Source organism: Aethalodelphis obliquidens, unplaced genomic scaffold, assembly GCF_003676395.1.
Source record: "Aethalodelphis obliquidens isolate GAN/ISIS:26980383/991018 unplaced genomic scaffold, ASM367639v1 scaffold49, whole genome shotgun sequence".
Classification (NCBI taxonomy): Eukaryota; Metazoa; Chordata; class Mammalia; order Artiodactyla; family Delphinidae; genus Aethalodelphis; species Aethalodelphis obliquidens.
In genome coordinates, this window is record NW_020837993.1 from 13,167,248 (window position 1) to 13,187,518 (window position 20,271).

A 20,271-nucleotide genomic window follows, 5' to 3' on the forward strand; every position below is an offset into this window, starting at 1 on the left:
AGCAGAAATTACAGAGATTTCCCATGCCTCTTTTTCTCTGATGGTGTGACTTTGTTGATGGACAAAGTTCTTGAATAGGAACAGCATATGTTCTCATTAATGAACTAATCACCTACTTAGTCAAATGGCATCCCCCAAATGAGGAATTACATGGGCTGCATCATCTTGAGCTGTTAACACACATGGTTTGTCTTGGGCAGTCACCTACACAGAATAAAGATCTATTAAGAACCTAATGTGAACAGGTGTGAATAGCTCACAGAAGACATGCTCCCTAACCTACAAAAATCAACAAAACCAAACTTTTTTGAAAATATCGACTAAGTGTACAGAAAGAGCACTTTATAACCAAAATGCATTGATAGACTTTCTTTCCAGTTACATTATGGCAGGAGAAATTATTTGGTTTACAGATTTCTTACTTTCATCTTTTCATGCTGTTAAAGCCATAATAAAGCACATATCCCAGACACTTCTGGTTTCATCACTGAAGACGATGATTTCCCTAATTAAACAGGTACATCAGTAGACAAGTGGGATGAAGCACAGGCATCTTCTCCTAAATATTGGAAAAGCTAAGCTCTCAGACGCCATTTCTCCCTCCTTTTTCATATCAGATAAGCCAGTTACACCAAGCAATACTGCTGTTGGGCAGCTGAGAGGGATAGGGGAGCTCAAAGGGGAAAAGAGATAACTTTTACAGTAGACAAGCAGGGTCTTCAAAATACTTTTGGTAGAAATTCTATGTTCACAGACAATTATTTGTGGTTTATCTGTATTCTGTGGTTGCTTGTTGAGTGTACCCACCTAGGCATTGCTCAGATAGTCCTGGAATGGTTCCCACTCTCTTGCTGAGATGTGCTCTAACCCCTGAACAGAGTGGGGAACAACGTGAGAGCCCAGATGACAGGCCAGAAGCAGATGAGTCAGGAGAGTTGTTCTATGTCCAAGGCTTACCTGATTCAGGCAGAAGCCTCTGAATCAGGATCCAGGAGGCAGTCTCCCCTCTCTTGCTTGGTTCACTTAGTGGAAAAAGCAAAGCACTGGGGAGAGATGCTCCAAGAATTCCTAGCATCATTTACTAAGCTGACTATGAATATGTCCACAATGCTTTGATAAAGAATGTGCCAGTTTCTCCCCTGAAAGATGCATGCTTTCCTTAGGAAGCCCCTGAGAATTTTAATTTCCATATTCCTTTTGGGGGAGGGAAGCAGTAGCTCTGTCATGTCTTGTATGCAGGTCCATGTTTTTCAATCATTGATCGAGGAGACAGTGGTCAGAATACAGATGGAAGTGAAAGATAAAAACATTTCTAGAATGCCATACAGGGGTTCATTTGCCTTGACATTGTGTTTCTTTAGCTAATAACAGCTCATATAAAGCCTGGTGTGGTAGAGAAGACCCTGGACTTGGAGAAGCAAGAGTGCATCAGTTGTGTGATCTTGCACTGCAATCTTTCTCCAAGACTCAGTTTTCTTATCTGTGAAAGGGGGATGGCAGATGGGAATGGAGGGCAGAATGTGCTACATTTCACATTGACAGGAAACACAATCATAAAAGAGAGATTGTCACTGTTCTCTGGCCACTCTTGGTGCTAGGGAATGGCGTCAGCTAGAGAGAAAATCCGATGTGTCCTTGGGACTGCTATAACTATGTGGGGGCAGGGCCAACATACGCTGACACAAAGATTTGCTACCTGGCATCTATTCCACTTCCAAATTAATTATGTTGGGAAAAAGGAGCATTGCCTTTTAAAACTCTGAAAATCAGCCAACTATCTCAGACATTCTAGTATCACTGTAATAGCAGTGACAGTTCCCTAACAATTTCTCTAGCTCAAGTACAGTTACAGCTGGCACAGGTGTCAAAGATAAAGAGCATAAACGTGAGAGAGGACCTTCAAGATGGCGGAGGAGTAAGAAGTGGAAATCACCTTCCTCACCATAAATACATCAAATATATGTATACACGTGGAACAACTCCTACAGAACACCTACTGAATGTTGGCAGAAGACCTCAGACTTCCCAAAAGGCAAGAAACTCCCCAGGTACCTGCGTAGGGCAAAAGAAAAAAGAAAACACAGAGACAAAAGAATAGAGATGGGAACTGCACCTCTGGGAGGGAGCTGTGAAGGAGGAAAAGTTTCCACACACTAGGAAGCCACTTCACTAGAGGAGACAGGGGTGGGTGGCAGGGGAAGCTTTGGCGTGATGGAGGGGAATGCAGCAACAGGGGTGAAGAGGGCAAAGCAGAGAGATTCCCACACAGAGGATCAGTGCCAACCAGCACTCACCAGCCTGAGAGACTTGTCTGCTCCCCTGCCTGGGTGGGTGGGCACTGGGAGCTGAGGTGTGGGCTTTGGAGCTCAAATCCCAGGGAGAGGCCTGGGGTTGGCTACGTGAGCACAACCTGAAGGGGGCTAGTGTGCCACAGCTAGCCAGGAGGGAGTCCGGGAAAAAGTCTGGAACTGCCTAAGAGGCAAGAGACCATCGTTTCAGGGTGTGCGAGGAGAGGAGATTCAGAGCACCACCTAAACGAGCTCCAGAGACAGGCACAAGTTGTGGCTATCAGTGCAGACACCAGAGACGGGCATGAAATACTAAGGCTACTGCTGCAGCCACCAAGAAGCCTGTGTGCAAGCACAGGTCACTATACACACCTACCCTCCCAGGAGCCTGTTCAGCCTGCCACTGCCAGGGTCCGTGATCCAGGGACATCTTCCCCAGAAAAACACACGGCACACCTCAGGCTGTAGCAACATCACGCTGGTCTCTGCCAGCACAGGTTCACCCTGCGTTCTCTACCCCTCCCTCCCCACAGCCTGAGTGAGCCAGAGCCCCGATCAGCCACTCCTTTAACTCCCTCTTGTCTGGGTGAAGAGTGGATGCCAGAGGGCAACCTACACACACAGGCAGAGCTGAATCCAAAGCTGAACCCCAGGATCTGTGTGAACAAAGAAGAGAAAGAGAAATTTCTCCATGTGGCCTCAGGATCACTGGATTAAATCTCCACAATGAACTTGATGTACCCTGCATCTGTGGAATACCTGAATAGACAATGAATCATCCCAAAATTAAGGTGGTGGTCTTTGGAAGCAACTGTAGACTTAGGGTTTGCTGTATGTGACTGAATAGTTTCTGATTTTTATGTGTATCCTAGTATAGTTTTTAGCGCTAGTTGTCATTGGTGGATTTGTTTATTGGTTTGGTTGCTCTCTTCTATTGTTTTTATTAATTTTTTAATATTTTGATTTTAATAATATTTTTAATTTTATTAATTTTTAATTTTATTATATGTTATTTTTTGCTTTCTTTTTTTTTCTCCTTTTCTCTGAGCTGTGTGGCTGACAGGGTCTTGGTGCTCCAGCCTGGTGTCAGGACTGAACATGTGAGGTGGCAGAGCTGAGTTCAAGACATGGGACCACCAGAGGACTCCTGGACACAAGTAATATCAATCAGCGAAAGATCTCCCAGAGACCTATGTCTCAGTGCTAAGACCCAGCTCCAATCAATGACCAGCAAGCTCTAGTGCTGGACATCCTATGCCAAACAACTAGCAAGACAGGGACACAACACCTCCCATTAGCAGAGAGGCTGCCTAAAATCATAATAAGGTCACAGATACCCCAAAACACACCACTGGACGTGGTCCTGTCCCTCAGAAAAACATGATCCAGTCTCATTGACTAGAACACTGACACCAGTCCCTTCACCAGGAAGCCTACATAATGCACAAAGGCAACCTTACCCAATGGGAGCAGACACCAAAAACAACAGGAACTATGAACCAGCAGCCTGTGAAAAGGAGACACCAAACACAGCAAGTTAAGCAAATTGAGAAGACAGAGAAAGATGCAGTAAATGAAGGGGCAAAGTAAAAACCCACCAGACCAAAAAAATGAAGAGGAAATAGGCAGTCTACCTGAAAAAGACGTCAGAGTAACCATGATCCCAAATCTTGGAAATAGAATGGAGAAAATACAAGAAACATTTAACAAGGACGTGGAAGAACTAAAGAGCAAACAAACAATGATGAACAACACAATAAATGAAATTAAAAATTCTCAAGAAGGAATCAATAGAAGAATAATGGAGGCAGAACAGATAAGTGACGTGGAAGATAAAATAGTGGAAATAACTACCACAGAGCAGAATAAAGAAAAAAAAAAAAAGAAGGGAGGACAGTCTCAGAGACATCTTGGACAATATTAAATGCACCAACATTTGAATTATAGGTGTCTGAGAAGAAGAAGAGAAAACGAAAGGGTCTGAGAAAATATTTGAAGAGATTATAGTTGAAAATTTCCCTAACATGGGAAAGGAAATAGTCAAGTCAAATCCCATACAAGATAGTCAAGTCAAATCCCATACAGGATAAATCCAAGGAGAAACACACCAAAACACATATTAATCAAACTATCAAAAATTAAATACAAAGAAAAAATATTGTAAGCAGCAAGGGTTAGGCAAAAAATAGCATACAAGGGAATCCCCATAAAGTTAACAGCTGATCTTTCAGCAGAAATTCTGCAAGCCAGAAGGGAGTGGTAGGATATATTTAAATTGATGAAAGGGAAAAAGCTACAGCCAAGATTACTTTACCCAGAAAGGATCTCATTTAGATTTGATGGAGAAATTAAAACCTTTACAGACAAGCAAAAGCTGAGAGAGTTCAGCATCACCAAACCAGCTTTATAACAAATGCTAAAGGATCATCTCAAGGCAAGAAACACAAGGGAAGGAAAAGAAGTATATTAACAAGCCCAAAACAATTAAGAAAATGGGAATAGGAACATACATATCGATAATTACCTTAAATGTAAATGGATTAAATGCTCCCACCAAAAGACACAGACTGGCTGAATGCATACAAAAACAAGACCCATATATATGCTGTCTACAAGAGACCCACTTCAGACCTAGAGACACATACAGACTGAAAGTGAGGGTATGGAAAAAGATATTCCATGCAAATGGAAATCAAAAGAAAGCTGGAGTAGAAATTCTCAGACCAGGCAAAATAGACTTTAAAATAAAGACTATTAAAGAGACAAAGAACGACACTACATAACGATCAAGGGATCAATCCAAGAAGAAGATGAACAATTGTAAATATTTTTGCATGAAACATAGAAGCACATCAATACATAAGGCAAATGCTAACAACCATAAAAGGGGAAATCAACAGTAACACAATCATAGTAGGGGACTTTAACACCCCACTTTCACCAATGGACAGATCATCCAAAATGAAAATAAATAAGGAAACACAAGTTTTAAATGATACATTTAACAAGAGGGACTTAATTGATATTTATAGAATATTCCATCCAAAAACAACAGAATACACTTTCTTCTCATGGAACATTCTCCAGGATAAATCATATCTTGGGTCACAAATAAGGCTTTGGTAAATTTAAGAAAATTGAAATTGTATCAAGTATCTTTTCTGACCACAATGCTATGAGACTACATATTAATTACAGGAAAAAAATGTAAAAATTACAAACACATGGAGGGTAAACAACACACTACTAAATGACCAAGAGATCACTGAAGAAATCAATGAAGAAATCAAAAAATACCAAAAACAAATGACAATGCAAGCACAATGTCCCAAAACTGCAGCAAAAGCAGTTCTAAGAGGGAAGTTTATAGCAATACAATCCTACCTCAAGAAACAAGAAAAACCTCAAATAAACAACCTAACCTTACACCTAAAGCAATTAGACAAAGAAGAACAAAAAACCCTTAAATTTAGCAGAAGGAAAGAAATCATGAAGAGCAGAAGTAAATGAAAAAGAAATGAAGGAAACAATAGCGAATATCAATAACACTAAAAGCTGGTTCTTTGATAAGAAAGAAAAGAAAAGAAACAAAATTGATAAAATATTAACCAGACACATCAAGAAAAAAAGGGAGAAGACTCAAATTAACAGAATTAGAAATGAAAAAGGATAAGTAACAACTGGATAAGTAACAACTGACACTGCAGAAATACAAAGGATCATGAGACATTACTACAAGCAACTATATTCCAATAAAATAGACAACCTGGAAGAAATGGACAAATTCTTAGAAAAACACAACTTTTTGAGGCTGAACCAGGAAGAAATAGAAAATATAAACAGACCAATCACAACCACTGAAATTGAAACTGTGATTAAAAATTTTCCAACAAACCAAAGTCCAGGATAAGAAGGATTCACAGGCGAATTCTATCAAACGTTTAGAGAAGAGTTAACACCTATCATTCTCAAACTCTTTCAAAATGTAGCAGAGGGAAGAACACTCCCAAACTAGTTCTATAAGGCCACCATAACCCTGATACCAAAAGCAGACAAAAATGTCAAAAAAAAAGAAAACCATAGGCCAATATCCCTGATGAACATAGATGCAAAAATCCTCGACAAAATACTAGTGAACGGAATCTAACAGCACATTAAAAAGATCATACAACGTGACCAAGTGGGGTTTATCCCAGGAAGGCAAGGATTCTTCAATATATGCAAATCAATCAACGTGATAAACCATATTAACAAATTGAAGGAGAAAAGCCATATGATCATCTCAATAGATGCAAGAAGGCTTTCGACAAAATTCAACACCAATTTATGATAAAAACCCTGCAGAAAGTAGGCATAGAGGGAACTTACCTGAACATAATAAAGGCCATATATCACAAACCCACAGGAAACATCATTCTCAGTGTTGAGAAACAAACCATTTCCTCTAAGATCAGGAACAAGACAAGGTTGCCCACTCTTATCGCTATTATTCAATTAGCTATGGGAGTTTTAGCCACAGCAATCAGAGAAGAAAAACAAATAAAAGGAATCCAAATCAGAAAAGAAGAAATGAAGCTGTCACTGTTTGCAGATGACATGATAATATATATATATAGAATCCTAAAGATGCTACCAGAAAACTACTACAGATAATAAATGAATTTGGTAAAGTTGCAGGATACAAAATTAATGCACAGAAATTTCTTGCATTCCTATACACTAATGATTAAACATCTGAAAGAGAAATTAAGGGAACATTTATATTTACCATTGCAACCAAAAGAATAAAATACCTAGGAATAAACCTACCTAAGGAGACAAAAGACCTGGATGCAGAAAACTATAAGACACTGATGAAAGAAACTAAAGATGATAGAAACAGGAGAGATATACCATGTTCTTGGATTGGAAGAATCAACATTGTGAAAATGACTCTATGACCCAAAGCAATCTACAGATTCAATGTAATCCCTATCAAACTACCAACAGCATTTTTCACAGAACTAAATAAAGAGTGTCACAGTTTGTATGAAAACAGAAAAGAACCCCAATAATCAATTGTATGGAAACACAAAAGAACCCCAATAGCCAAAGCAATCTTTTCGGTTTTTTTTTAAACATCTTTCTTGGAGTATAATTGCTTTACAATGGTGTGTTAGTTTCTGCTTTATAACAAAGTGAATCACCTATACATATATCCCATTATCTCCTCCCTTTTGTGTCTCCCTCCCACCCTCCCTATCCAACCCCTCTAGGGGCTCACAGAGCACTGAGCTGATCTCCCTGTTCTGTGTGAATGCTTTCCACTAGCTATTTTACATTTGGTAGTGTATATATGTCCATCCCACTCTCTCACTTCGTCCCAGCTTACCCTTCCCCTCCCCGTGTCCTCAAGTCCATTCTCTAAGTCTGCATCTCTATTCTTGTCCTGTCCCTAGGTTCTTCAGAACCATTTTTTTTGATTCCATATATATGCATTAGCATACGGTATTTGTTTTTCTCTTTCTGACTTACGTTCCTCTGTATGACAGACTCTAGGTCTATCCATCTCACTACAAATAACTCAATTTCATTTCTTTTAATGGCTAATATTCCATTGTATATATGTACCACATCTTCTTTATCCATTCATCCATCGATGGAAACTTAGGTTGCTTCCATCTCTTGGCTATTGTAAATAGAGCTGCAATGAATATCACAGTACATGACTCTATGAATTATGGATTTCTCAGGGTATATGCCCAGTGGTGGGATTGCTGGGTCCTATGGTAGTTCTATTTTTAATTTTTAAGGAACTTCCATACTGTTCTCCATAGTGGCTGTATCAATTTACATTCCCACCAACAGTGCAACAGGGTTCCCTTTTCTCCATATCCTCTCCAGCATTTATTGTTTGTAGCGTTTTTGATGATATGGTCATTTGGACTGGTGTGAGGTGATACCACATTGTGCTTTTGATATGATTTTCTCTAATAAGTAGTGATGTTGAGCATCCTTTCATGTGTTTGTTGGCAAGCTGTATATCTTCCTTGGAGAAATGCCTATTTAGGTCTTCTGCCCAGTTTTGGATTGGGTTGTTTGTTTTTTTGATATTGAGCTGCATGAGCTGCTTGTAAATTTTGGAGATTAGTCCTTTGTCAGTTGCTTCATTTGCAAATATTGTCTTCCATTCTGAGGGTTGTCTTTTCATCTTGTTTATTGTTTCCTTTGCTGTACAAAAACTTTTAAGTTTCAATAGGTCCCATTTGTTTATTTTTGTTTTTATTTCCATTTCTCTAGGAGGTGGGTCAAAAAAGATCTTGCTGTGATTTATGTCATAGAGTGTTCTGCTTATGTTTTCCTCTAAGAGTTTCATAGTGTCTGGCCTTACATTTAGGTCTTCAATCTATTTTGAGTTTATTTTTGTATATGGTGTTAGAGAGTGTTCTAATTTAATTATTTTACATGTAGCCGTCTAGTTTTCCCAGCACCACATATTGAAGAGGCTGTCTTTTCTCCATTGTATATTCTTGCCTCCTTTATCACAAATAAGGTGACCATATGTACGTGGGTTTAGCTCTGGGTTTTCTATCCTGTTCCTTTGATCTATAGTTCTGCTTTTGTGCCAATACCATACTGTCTTGATTACTGTAGCTTTGTAGTATAGTCTGAAGTCTGGGAGCCTGATTCCTCCAGCTCCCTTTTTCTTTCTGAAGATTGCTTTGGCTATTTGGGGTGTTTTGTGTTTCCATACAAATTGTGAAATTTTTTATTCTAGTTCTGTGAAAAATGCCATCGGTAGTTTGATAGGGATTGCATTGAATCTGTAGATTGATTTTGGTCGTATAGTTATTTTCACAATGTTGATTATTCCAATAAGAACATGGTATATCTCTCCATCTGTTTGTATCATCTTTAATTTCTTTCATCAGTGTCTTATAGTGTTCAGCATATAGGTCTTTTGTCTCCTTAGGTAGGTTTATTCCTAGGTATTTTATGGTTTTGGTTGCAATGGTAAATGGGAGTGTTTCCTTAATATCTCTTTCAGATTTTTCAGCATCAGTGTGTAGGAAGCAAGAGACTTCTGTGCATTTTTTATCCTACTACTTTATTAAATTCATTGATGAGCTCTAGTAGTTTTCGGGTGGCATCTCTATGTTTCTCTATGTATAGTATGTCATCTGCAAACAGTGACAGGTTTACTTCTTCTTTTCTGATTTGGATTCTTTTTATTTCTTTTTCTTCTCTAATTGCTGTCACTAAAACTTCCAAAACTATGTTGAATAATAGTGGTGAGAGTGGACAGCCTTGTCTTGTTCCTGATCTTATGGAAAATGGTTTCAGTTTTTCACCATTGAGAATGATGTTGGCTGTGCATTTGTCATATATGCCTTTTATTAAGTTGAGGTAAGTTCCCTATATGCCTACTTTCTGGAGGGTTTTTATCATAAATGGCTTTTGAATTTTGCTGATAGCCTTTTTTGCACCTTTTGAGATGATCATATGGTTTTTCTACTTCAATTTGTTAATATGGTTTATCACATTGATTGATTTGCATATATTGAAGAATCCTTGCATTCCTGGGATAAACTTCACTTGATCATGGTGTATGACCCTTTTAATGTGTTGTTGGATTCTGTTTGCTAGTATTTTGTTGAGGATTTTTGCATCTATATTCATCAATGATATTGGACAGCAGTTTTCTTTCTTTGTGACATCTTTGTCTTATTTTGGTGTAAGGGTGATGGTGGCCTCGTAGAAAGAATTTGGGAGTGTTTGAGAAGGATAGGTGTTAATTCTTCTCTAAATGTTGATATAATTCGCCTATGAAGCCATCTGGTCCTTGGCTTTTGTTTGTTGGAAGATTTTTTTTTTTTTTGGTGGTACACAGGCCTCTCACTGTTGTGGCCCCTCCCATTGCGGAGCACAGGCTCCAGACACGCAGGCTCAGCGCCCATGGCTCAGGGACCCAGCTGCTCCATGGCATGTGGGATCCTCCTGGACCAGGGCATGAACCCGTGTCCCCTGCATCAGCAGGCGGACTCTCATCCACTGTGCCACCAGGGAAGCCCTTGTTGGAAGATTTTTAATCACAGTCTCTCGGTGCTTGTAGTTGGTCTGTTTATATTTTCTATTTCATCCTGGTTCAGTCTCGAAAAGTTGTGCTTTTCTAAGAATTTGTCCATTTCTTCCAGGCTGTCCATTTTGTTGGCATATATTTGCTTGTAGTAATATCTCATGATCCTTTGTATTTCTGCAGTGTCAGTTGTTACTTCTCCTTTTTCTTTTCTAATTATTTTGGTTTGAGTGTTCTCCTTTTTTATCTTGATGAGTCTGGCTAATGGTTTATCAATTTTGTTTATCTTCTCAAGGAACAAGCTTTTAGTTTTATTGATCACTGTTACTATTCCCTTCATTTCTTTTCCATTTATGTCTGATCTGATCTTTATAATTTCTTTCCTTCTGCTACCTTTGGGGCTTTTCTGTTCTTCTTTGTCTAATTGCTTTAGGTGTAAGGTTAGGTTGTTTATTTGAGATATTTCTTGTTTCTTGAGGTAGGTTTGTATTGCTATAAACCTCCCTTTAGAATGGCTTTTGCTGAATCCCACAGGTTTGGGGATGTCATGTTTTCATTATCATTTGTTTCTAGGTATGTTGTGATTTCCTCTTTGATTTCTTCAGTGATCTCTTGGTTATTTTGTCATGCATTGTTTAGCTTCCATGTGTTTGTTCTTTTTACAGATTTTTTTCCTGTAATTGATATCTAATCTCATAGCTTGGTGGTTTGAAAGATACTTAATATGATTTCAATTTTCTTAAATTTACCAAGGCTTGATTTTTGACCCAAGATATTATCTATCCTGGAGAACATTCAATGAGCACTTGAGAAGAAAGGGTATTCTGTTGTTTTTGGATGGAATGTCTTATAAATATCAATCAAGTCCATGTTGTTTATCATTTAAAGTTTGTGTTTCCTTATTTATTTTCAGTTTAGATGATCTGTTCCTTGGTGAAAGTGGGGTGTTAAAGTCCACTACTATGACTGTGTTACTGTTGATTTCCCCTTTTATGGCTGTTAGCATTTGCCTTATGTACTGAGGTGCTCTTATGTTGGGTGCATAAATATTTACAATTGTTACAACTTCTTCTTGGATTGATCCTTTGATCATTATGTAGTGTCGTTCTTTGTCTCTTGTAACAGTTTTTATTTTAAAGTCTATTTTGTCTGATATGAGAATTGCTACTCCAGCTTTCTTTTGATTTCCATTTGCGTGGAATATCTTTTTTCATGCTCTCTCTTTTAGTCTGTATGTGTCCCTAGGTCTGAAGTGGGTCTCTTGTAGAGAGCATATACATGGGCCTTGTTTTCATATCCATTCAGCCGGTCTTTGTCTTTTGGTTGGAGCATTTAATCCACTTATATTTAAGGTAATTATCTGTATGTATGTTCCTATACCATTTTCTTATTTGTTTGGGGTTTGTTTTTGTTAGTCTTTCCTTCTCTTTTGCTTCCTGCCTAGGGAGGTTCCTTTAGCATTTGTTGTATAGCTAGTTTGGTCGTGCTGAATTCTCTTAACTTTTGCTTGTCTGTAAAGGTTTTAATTTCTCCATCAAATCTAAATGAGATCCTTGCTGTGTAAAGTAATCTTGGTTGTAGGTTTTTCCCTTTTATCACTTTAAATATGTCCTGCCATTCCCTTCTAGCTTTCAGAGTTTCTGCTGAAACTTCAGCTGTTAACTCTATGGGGATTCCCTTGTATGTTATTTGTTGCCTAACCCTTGCTGTTTTCAATATTTTTTCTTTGTATTTAATTTTAATAGTTTGACTAATAAGTCTCTTGGTGTGTTTCTCCTTGGATTTATCCTGTATGGGACTCTCTGCACTTCCTAGACTTGACTGATAATTTCCTTTCCCATATTATTGAAGTTTCCAACTATAATCTCTTCAAATATTTTCTCAGAGCCTTTCTTTTTCTCTTCTTCTTCTCAGACCCCTATAATCTGAATGTTGGTGCGTATAATGTTTCCCAGGAGTCTGAGACTCTCCTCCATTCTTTTCATTTTTTTTTACTTTATTCTGGTCTGTGGTAGTTATTTCCACTATTTTATCTTCCAGGTCACTTATCCATTCTTCTGCCTCACTTGCCTATTGATTCCTTCTAGAGCATATTTAATTTCATTTATTGTGTTGTTCATCATTGTTTGTTTGCTCTTTAGTTCTTCTACGTCCTTGTTAAATGTTTCTTGTATTTTCTCCATTCTATTTAGAAGATTTTGGATCATCTTTACTATCAGTACCCTGAATTCTGTTTCAGGTAGACTGCCTATTACCTTTTCATTTGTTTGGTCTGGTGGGTTTTTACCTTGCTCCTTCATCTGCTGTGTGTTTCTCTGTTTTCTCTTTTTGCTCAACTTACTATTATTGCAGTGTCCTTTTCACATGCTGCAGGTTCGTAGTTCTCTTTGTTTTTGGTGTCTCACCCCAGTGGCTAAGGTTGGTTCAGCAGGTTGTGTAGGCTTTCTGGTGGAGGGAACTTGTGCTGTGTTCTGATGGATGAGGCTGGATCATGTCTTTCTGGTGGACAGGACTGTTTCGGTGGTTCTTTTTGGGGTGTTTGTGACCTTATTAAGATTTTAAGCAGCCTCTCTGCTAATGGGTAGGGTTGTGCTCCTGTCCAGCCAGTTTGGCATAGGGTGTCCAGCACTGTAACTTGCTGGTCTTTGAGTGGAGCTTGGTCTTAGCATTGAGATGGAGATCTCTGGGTGAGCTTTCACTGTTTGATATTATGTTGAGCCAGGAGGTCTCTGGTGGACCAATGTCCTGAACTCAGCTCTCCCACCTCAGAGGTACAGGCCTGACAGCCAGCCAGAGTACTTAGACCCTGTCAGCCACACAGCTCAGAAGAAAAGACCAAAAGAAAGAAAATTATAAATTAAATTTATTAAAATAAAAAATTTAAAATAATTAAAAAATTTTTAAGTAATAAAAGAAAAGTAAAGAAAGAAGAGAGCAAGCAAACCAAAAAGGCAAAATCCACCAATGATAACAAGCGCTAAAAACTATACTAAAAATAACAAAACAAACTGAAGAATGGACAGACAGAACCCTAGGACAAATGGTAAAATCAAAGCTATAAAGACAAAATCATACAAAGAAGCATACACATACACACTCACAAAAAGAGAGAAAGGGAAAAAAATATATCTTTTGGGAAGTCTGAGGTCTTCTGCCAGCATTCAGTAGGTGTTCTTTAGGAGTTGTTCCACATGTAGTTGTATTTCTGATGTATGTGTGGTGAGGAAGGTGATCTCCTCATCTGAGTCCTCCACCATCTTGAAGGTCTCTCTATTAAAAAATTGTTAATCTTAACACCTAGCCATGATCCTTCAAGTCAGCCTCCTCTGTTGCAAAGGGCATGTGCAAATGATCGAAGTCATGAGTATATAAAAGAAAAAATGAAAAGGCTATAATCATATTAATGAAATGAAGGGAGGATTTAGGCAGAAATCGCCAAGGTTCTGAGTAATGACCCATTGTTATTCACACTACCTCCTAAAGCAATCTCGAGAAAGAAAAACAGACACAAAACAGAAATATATATCAATGGAACAGGATAGAAAGCCCAGAGATAAAGCCACGCACATATGGTGACCTTATATTTGATAAAGGAGGCAAGAATATGCAATGGAGAAAAGACAGTCTCTTCAATAGGTGGTGCTGGGAAACTAGACCGCTACATGTAAAAAAATGAATTTAAAACACTCCCTAGCACCATACAGAAAAATAAACTCAAAATGGGTTAAAGACCTAAATATAAGGCCAGACACTATAAAACCCTTAGAGGAAAACATAGGCAGAACACTCTATGACCTAAATCATCGCAAGGTCTTTTTTGACCCACCTCCTAGAGAAATGGAAATAAAAACAAAAATAAACAAATGGGACCTAATGAAACTTCAAAGCTTTTGTACAGCAAAGGAAACCATAAACAAGATGAAAAGGCAACCCTCAGAATGGGAGAAAATATTTGCAAATGAAGCAACTGACAAAGGATTAATCTCCAAAATTTACAAGCAGCTCATGCAACTCAATATAAAAAACCCCAAAAAGCCCAATTCAAGAATAGGCAGAAAACCTAAACAGACATTTCTCCAAAGAAGATATACAGATTGCCAACAAACACATGAAAGGATGCTCAACATCTCTAATCATTAGAGAAATACAAATCGAAACTACAATGAGGTATCTTCTCATACTGGTCAGAATGGCCATCATCAAAAAACTACAAACAAATGCTGGAGAGGGTGTGGAGAAAATGTTACTCTGTTGCACCTTTGGTGGGAATGTAAATTGATACAGCCACTATGGAGAACAGTATGGAAGTTCCTTAAAAATAGAATTACCATATGACCAGCAATGCCACTACTGGGCCTATACCCTGAAAAAACCATAGTTCAGAAAGAGTCATGTACCATAATGTTCATTGCAGCACTATTTACAATAGCCAGGACATGGAACCAACCTAAGTGTCCATTGACAGAGGAATGGGTTAAGAAGATGTGGCACATATATACAATGGAATATTACTCAGCCATAAAATGAAACGAAATTGAGTTATTTGTAATGAGGTGGATGGACCTAGAGTCTGTCATACAGAGTGAAGTAAGTCAGAAAGAGAAAGACAAATACCATATGCTAACACATATATATGGAATCTAAAAATATAACGGTTCTGAAGAACCTAGGGGCAGGACAGACATAAAGACGCAGACGTAGAGAATGGTGTTGAGGACACGGGGAGGGGAAAGGGTAAGCTGCGATGAAGTGAGAGTCTTACATTGACATATATACTCTACCAAATGTAAAATAGATAGCTAGTGGGAAGTAGCTGCATAGCACAGGGAGATCAGCTTGGTGCTTTGTGACTACCTAGAGGGGTGGATAGGGAGTGTGGGAGAGAGACGCAAGAGGGACGGTATATAGGATATATGTATACGTATAGCTGATTCACTTTGTTGTACAGCAGAAACGAACACAACATTGTAAAGCAGTTATGCTGCAATAAAGATGTTAAAAAAAAATAAGAGCATAAATGTGCTTGCTGTGTTGGTTTTTCACCCTAACTTGTTTACTGGGGAGAGAGCAAAGCTCTCTTCATCTCACACCTTGAGGCCTGAGTATCTCATTTTGCTCCATCTGTCCTCTTGCAATAGCAATAAAAGTAATAGTGTTAATAATAAAAGCGCAGACTCAGTAACCATTCTATTTCATTCAAACCCAGTTGCCCTTGCTCTCTAGGGAGATGCAGGCAGATGACTTTACCGTCCCATGCTGGGTTTCCTTGACTGCGGAAGGCATTGAGAAAAACAGGGCCTCCCAGGGTCATTATATGTATCAAATGGGCTGATGATTGTAGTTGCTCAGAGCAGTGCCTGGCGTGTAGTAAATGCACCTACACAAGTTAGAAGGAAAGTGAGGATTCCCAGTTTCCAGCATCAAGCTCTGTGCTCAACACTGAGCCCAATGTCTCCATGCCAACCTGTGAGTAGGTCCAAGCAGGCAGGAGGATGGCCCAGAGCTTTCTTGACACTCAGTATGGTTCACATCTTTATCATCTTTCAAAAAGCTTTTATTTGCGGTATGCAGGCCTCTCACTGTTGTGGCCTCTCCTGTTGCGGAGCACAGGCTCCGGACGCGCAGGCTCAGCGGCCATGGCTCATGGGCCCAGCCGCTCTGTGGCATGTGGGATCTTCCCGGCCCGGGGCACGAACCCGTGTCCCCTGCATTGGCAAGCGGACTCTCAACCACTGCGCCACCAGGGAAGCCCTCAAAAAGCTTTTTAAACTTTATTTTAGTGAATATATGCATTATATAAAACAGCAGAAACACACAGAGATGCTAGAGATTTCATTATTACTCCCCAAAATAATGTTTACTATCAAGACTTTGAATGGGGGAAATTTTTTAAAGGCAAGTAAGATTTTTTTTCATGAAATAATGAAAGTGACCATTAAATGTCTCCCCCCATCCCTACCCTATTACAAAGATTAAATTTCCTCTGGAAAGCCACACATAAAAACAAAACAAAACAAAAACCCTGATCTGGACAGTAAATACTCAATAGAGTTGTTAACCTAGGCAACCATTCAGTAAGTTAAGGTATTGTTTAGGCATTTTGAAGCTTTCTTCTTCATTTCTCAATACAGTGTTCCCGCCGTCCTGCCCTTCTTTCCCTCCAAAAACACATCCCAGAGCAGAAATGGTTATATCTCTGAGTCCTCTGAGTCTCTGTTCCTACAAACTAATTTTCAAAATGAAAATACTGCACAAAGATATGTAACAGAACTATGGAAGACGTAGGGAAGTAGTCTTTTCTTCATAGCTAAGGTAGTCTTTGCTTTGCATTGTTTCTTTTGTATACTCTTCAGGGTTTGTTTGTCTGCTGCCTAAGACAACACTTGTAGGATTGTGTTGGATGAACGATAGGAAAGGTCTCTCTACTATAAACCAAGGAGGCAATGACCTTGTGATTAGATTTCCAGTTATTGATGCTGAATCTCTGGTTCCATCTTCAGTGACTTCAAGTTTTGATTTTTGCAAGATGTGAGAAACATGAAGGTTTTCCGACATTGTTATTTTTGCAAAATTTGCCTTTAATGGATCAAGCATCCATCAGTGGCTCCTTCAAATCGGTTTGTGCTATGGCTATGAACCTGGGCAGGATCAGCTGCATACTGTTGCTCTGGTGCTCACATCAGCTGTCTCTGGTCTTGCTGCTCATGTGGGGGTGACAACCAACAGTGGAGTGAAGGTGAAGATCTTGGCCGGCAGCACAATCAGCATGCTGATGCTTTCCTCAAGGTAGGACATTTCAGTGAGGTCCTACCTAAATCCTTGGGGGTACTTGTTGCCTCCACTGGAACACAGAGAACTGAACTATAATTGGACCAATAGGATTTCCCATCAGTTGCCAAAAATGTACACTTCTCTGTGTTCTCAGGTTGAAACCCTGATGTCCTTAAACTCTTAAAAAACTCTGCACTAACAAAAACCAGTCCAGTGAGCACACGATTCATAACATCTAGGGAAAAGAGAGTGGCCGTCTTTTCCTTGGCTTTATTTTTAACACAGTCACAGAACCCAGTGTCTGAAGGCAACCTTTACAGACAAGTGTGCACATATTGTGTTGGCCAAAAAGTTCATTCAGATTTTTCCGTAACATCTTAACAAAAAATAGTTCGGTAGATACTTCCAAACTGGTGAAATTAAGCCCAGAATGAAAGGCTAATTGCTAATGAGGGTTTAGCTGTTTTCTCTTCCTGAAGCCTTCCATGTGCAGAGTTTGTCCAGCACAGCTGTGCATCTTTGGGGAATCCAACTGTAATAGAGAAAATGTGCAAATATCCCTCACACCAGCTTCTGTCACCTAACTCCCATCAAGTGCACATCTTTAGCTAAATCGACTAGGAACCTATAAAGGGTATGTCTCTAGTCCCTTCCATCGTTTTCTAACTTGCTGCCATTCCCACTTTGCAGATGGGGGAAGGAAGGCTTAGCAGGGTTTAGAGAGGTGAAGAATGTTCCCCATTGTTCTACAGTGAGTGAGCAGGCAGCTGGGATTCCAGTACAGGAAGCCTTGTTTCACAGCCTTGGTCCCTCCCTCTCAGACTCCCCCTGCCCCCAGCAACACTCTCTGCAGCCACAAGGGTATTCACAGTGATAACTATCAAATGACTCCTTCCTGGTCACTCAGGGAGCCCTGGACAGGTAGCTCCCATCACATACACATTCTGTCATTTAATTTAATCTTCACAGAGACAGATGAGGTGGGTATTATGATCCTTGTTTCATAGATGAGAAAGCTAAGTCTCAGAGAATTTAAACAATATGCAAACACCTAAGCAGTGAGAAGAGCTCTCAGTGGGAGGAGCTCTCACTCTTGTTTTACTCCAAGCCCTCCGACACTTCCGTTTTGCTGGTTTTCAGGCACTCAGTGTTTGGGATGTGTGAATAGCATCTGTGTACCCTCTAGTGCACACTCTTCTCCATGTGACCCAGCACCCAAAAGTCCATTGGCTGCACCAAGAGGAAGGGTTTTGCTACTATGTGAGAAGATCTGAGAGATGCTGAAAGATCACCTTCTCCAGCGCCTCCGCAACCTTCCTGCCACTGCACCGTCCTTCTCCCCTCCATCTGCTGTTGAGAAAGGGGCACAATACCTCCAGGGATCCACCGTGACAGGGCACCCAGGGTCATCTGGCTACAGAGGGACTTCATCAAACAAAAAGCTTCTGCACAGCAAAGGAAACAATAAGCAAAATGGAAAGCAATGTACAGAATGGGAGAAAATATTTGCAAATCATGTATTTGATAAGGGACTAATATCCAAAATATATAAAAAACTCCACAACTCAGTAACTCAGTAGAAAACAGCAACAACAAATAACCTGATTTAAAAATGGTAAAGGACCTGAACATTTTTCTGAAAAAGACATACAGATGGCCAACAAGTACATGAAAAGGTGATCAATCATCAGAAAAATGCAAATCAAAAACACAATGAGATATCACTCCACGTTGTCACAATGGCTTCATCAAAAAGACAAGAGTTCATAAGTGTTGGTGAGAATGTGGAGAAAAGGGAATCCTTGTGCACTGTTAGTGGGAATGTAAATTGGTATAGTCATTATGGAAAACAGTATAGAAGCTCCCCCCAAAATTAAAAATAGAACTGCCATGTGACCCAGCAAATTCCACATCTGGATATATATCCAAAGGAAAAAAATTTCCATCTTGGAAAGATATATGCACCCCCATGTTGATAGCAGCATTATTTACAATAGCCAGGACATGGAAATAACCTAAGTATCCATCCACAGATGAATGGATAAAGAAGTTGTGAGATATATATATATATATATATATATATATATATATATATATATATATGGTGAAATATTATTCAGCCTTAAAAAGGAAACCCTGCCATTTGCAACAACTTGGGTGGATCTTGAGGGCACTATGCTAAGTGAAGTAAGCCAGACACAGAAAGACAAATACTGCATGATTTCACTTATGTGTGGAATCTAAAGTAGTCAAACACATAGCAGACTGTAGAATGGTTGCTTCCAGGGTCTGGGGTAAGGAGAAATGGGGAGATGATTGTCAAATGGTACAAAGTTTCAGTTTTGCAGGATAAGTTCTGGAGATACACTATACAGCATGTTACCTGTAGCTAACAATACTGTATGGTGTACTTACAATTTTGCCAAACTCAGTGAGTTCCAGACATTAAATATGCACAGCTTTTTACATGTCAATCATACCTCAATAAAGTTGTTTTAAAAAATAAAATAAGGGTGGCAGGATATCATTGTGAAAGAAAAAAAAGAAGAAGGAAAAAGGAGCACAGACTTCAAAGAGCACAGCCTTCAAAGTTACAAAAAGAACACAACCTAGCAGTCAGGCATTCTTCCTCTGCCATGACCCAGTCCTTAACCTCTCAGAACAACTTACTTCACTTAGAGCCAGAATAAAAATAACCCACTTTCAAGACTGGACAGCAGAGCCAGTGCAATCATGAATAGCAGTGGTTTACACCATAATGAGGGTAACAGTTAAAGGAGGTGACCCCAAAGCTCTGTCCTTCCTGCTACGGGCATCACTGTCTTCATAGAAGGCACATACAGCCAGGACCAGCCACATGGGGCACTGTCCCACCCCCCAAGGTGTGAGTGTCTACAGCAGTGAGATGGCAGGGACAGGGAAGAGTTGGAGAGGCCAGAGATCCAGGAACATGTGGGAAGATGACCTGGCTAGCAGGTGAAGGGCAAGCACTTCAAGGAGAATGGGGCAGGCAAAGAGACAAGATGGCAAAATCCCCCTCACCCTCTGCACTGGTCTGTCTGACATGGTCCCTGATCGGGAACCTGCTTCCCAGGGCACTGCCTTGATTCTCACTCTCAGCTCCAGGCTGCTGGACTCTGCCATGTCTCCTGGACA

The 20,271-nt window shown here is 39.6% G+C and overlaps 1 protein-coding gene and 1 pseudogene across 1 annotated transcript in view; both read right to left on the minus strand.

The window, feature by feature from the left end:
* The window catches only part of GABRG3 (gamma-aminobutyric acid type A receptor subunit gamma3), a 638,302-nt gene that overhangs the window by 156,957 nt on the left and 461,074 nt on the right, over positions 1 to 20,271 (minus strand). The window lies entirely within an intron of this gene.
* On the minus strand, positions 16,615 to 19,974 carry LOC113607621 (glia-derived nexin pseudogene; annotated as a pseudogene).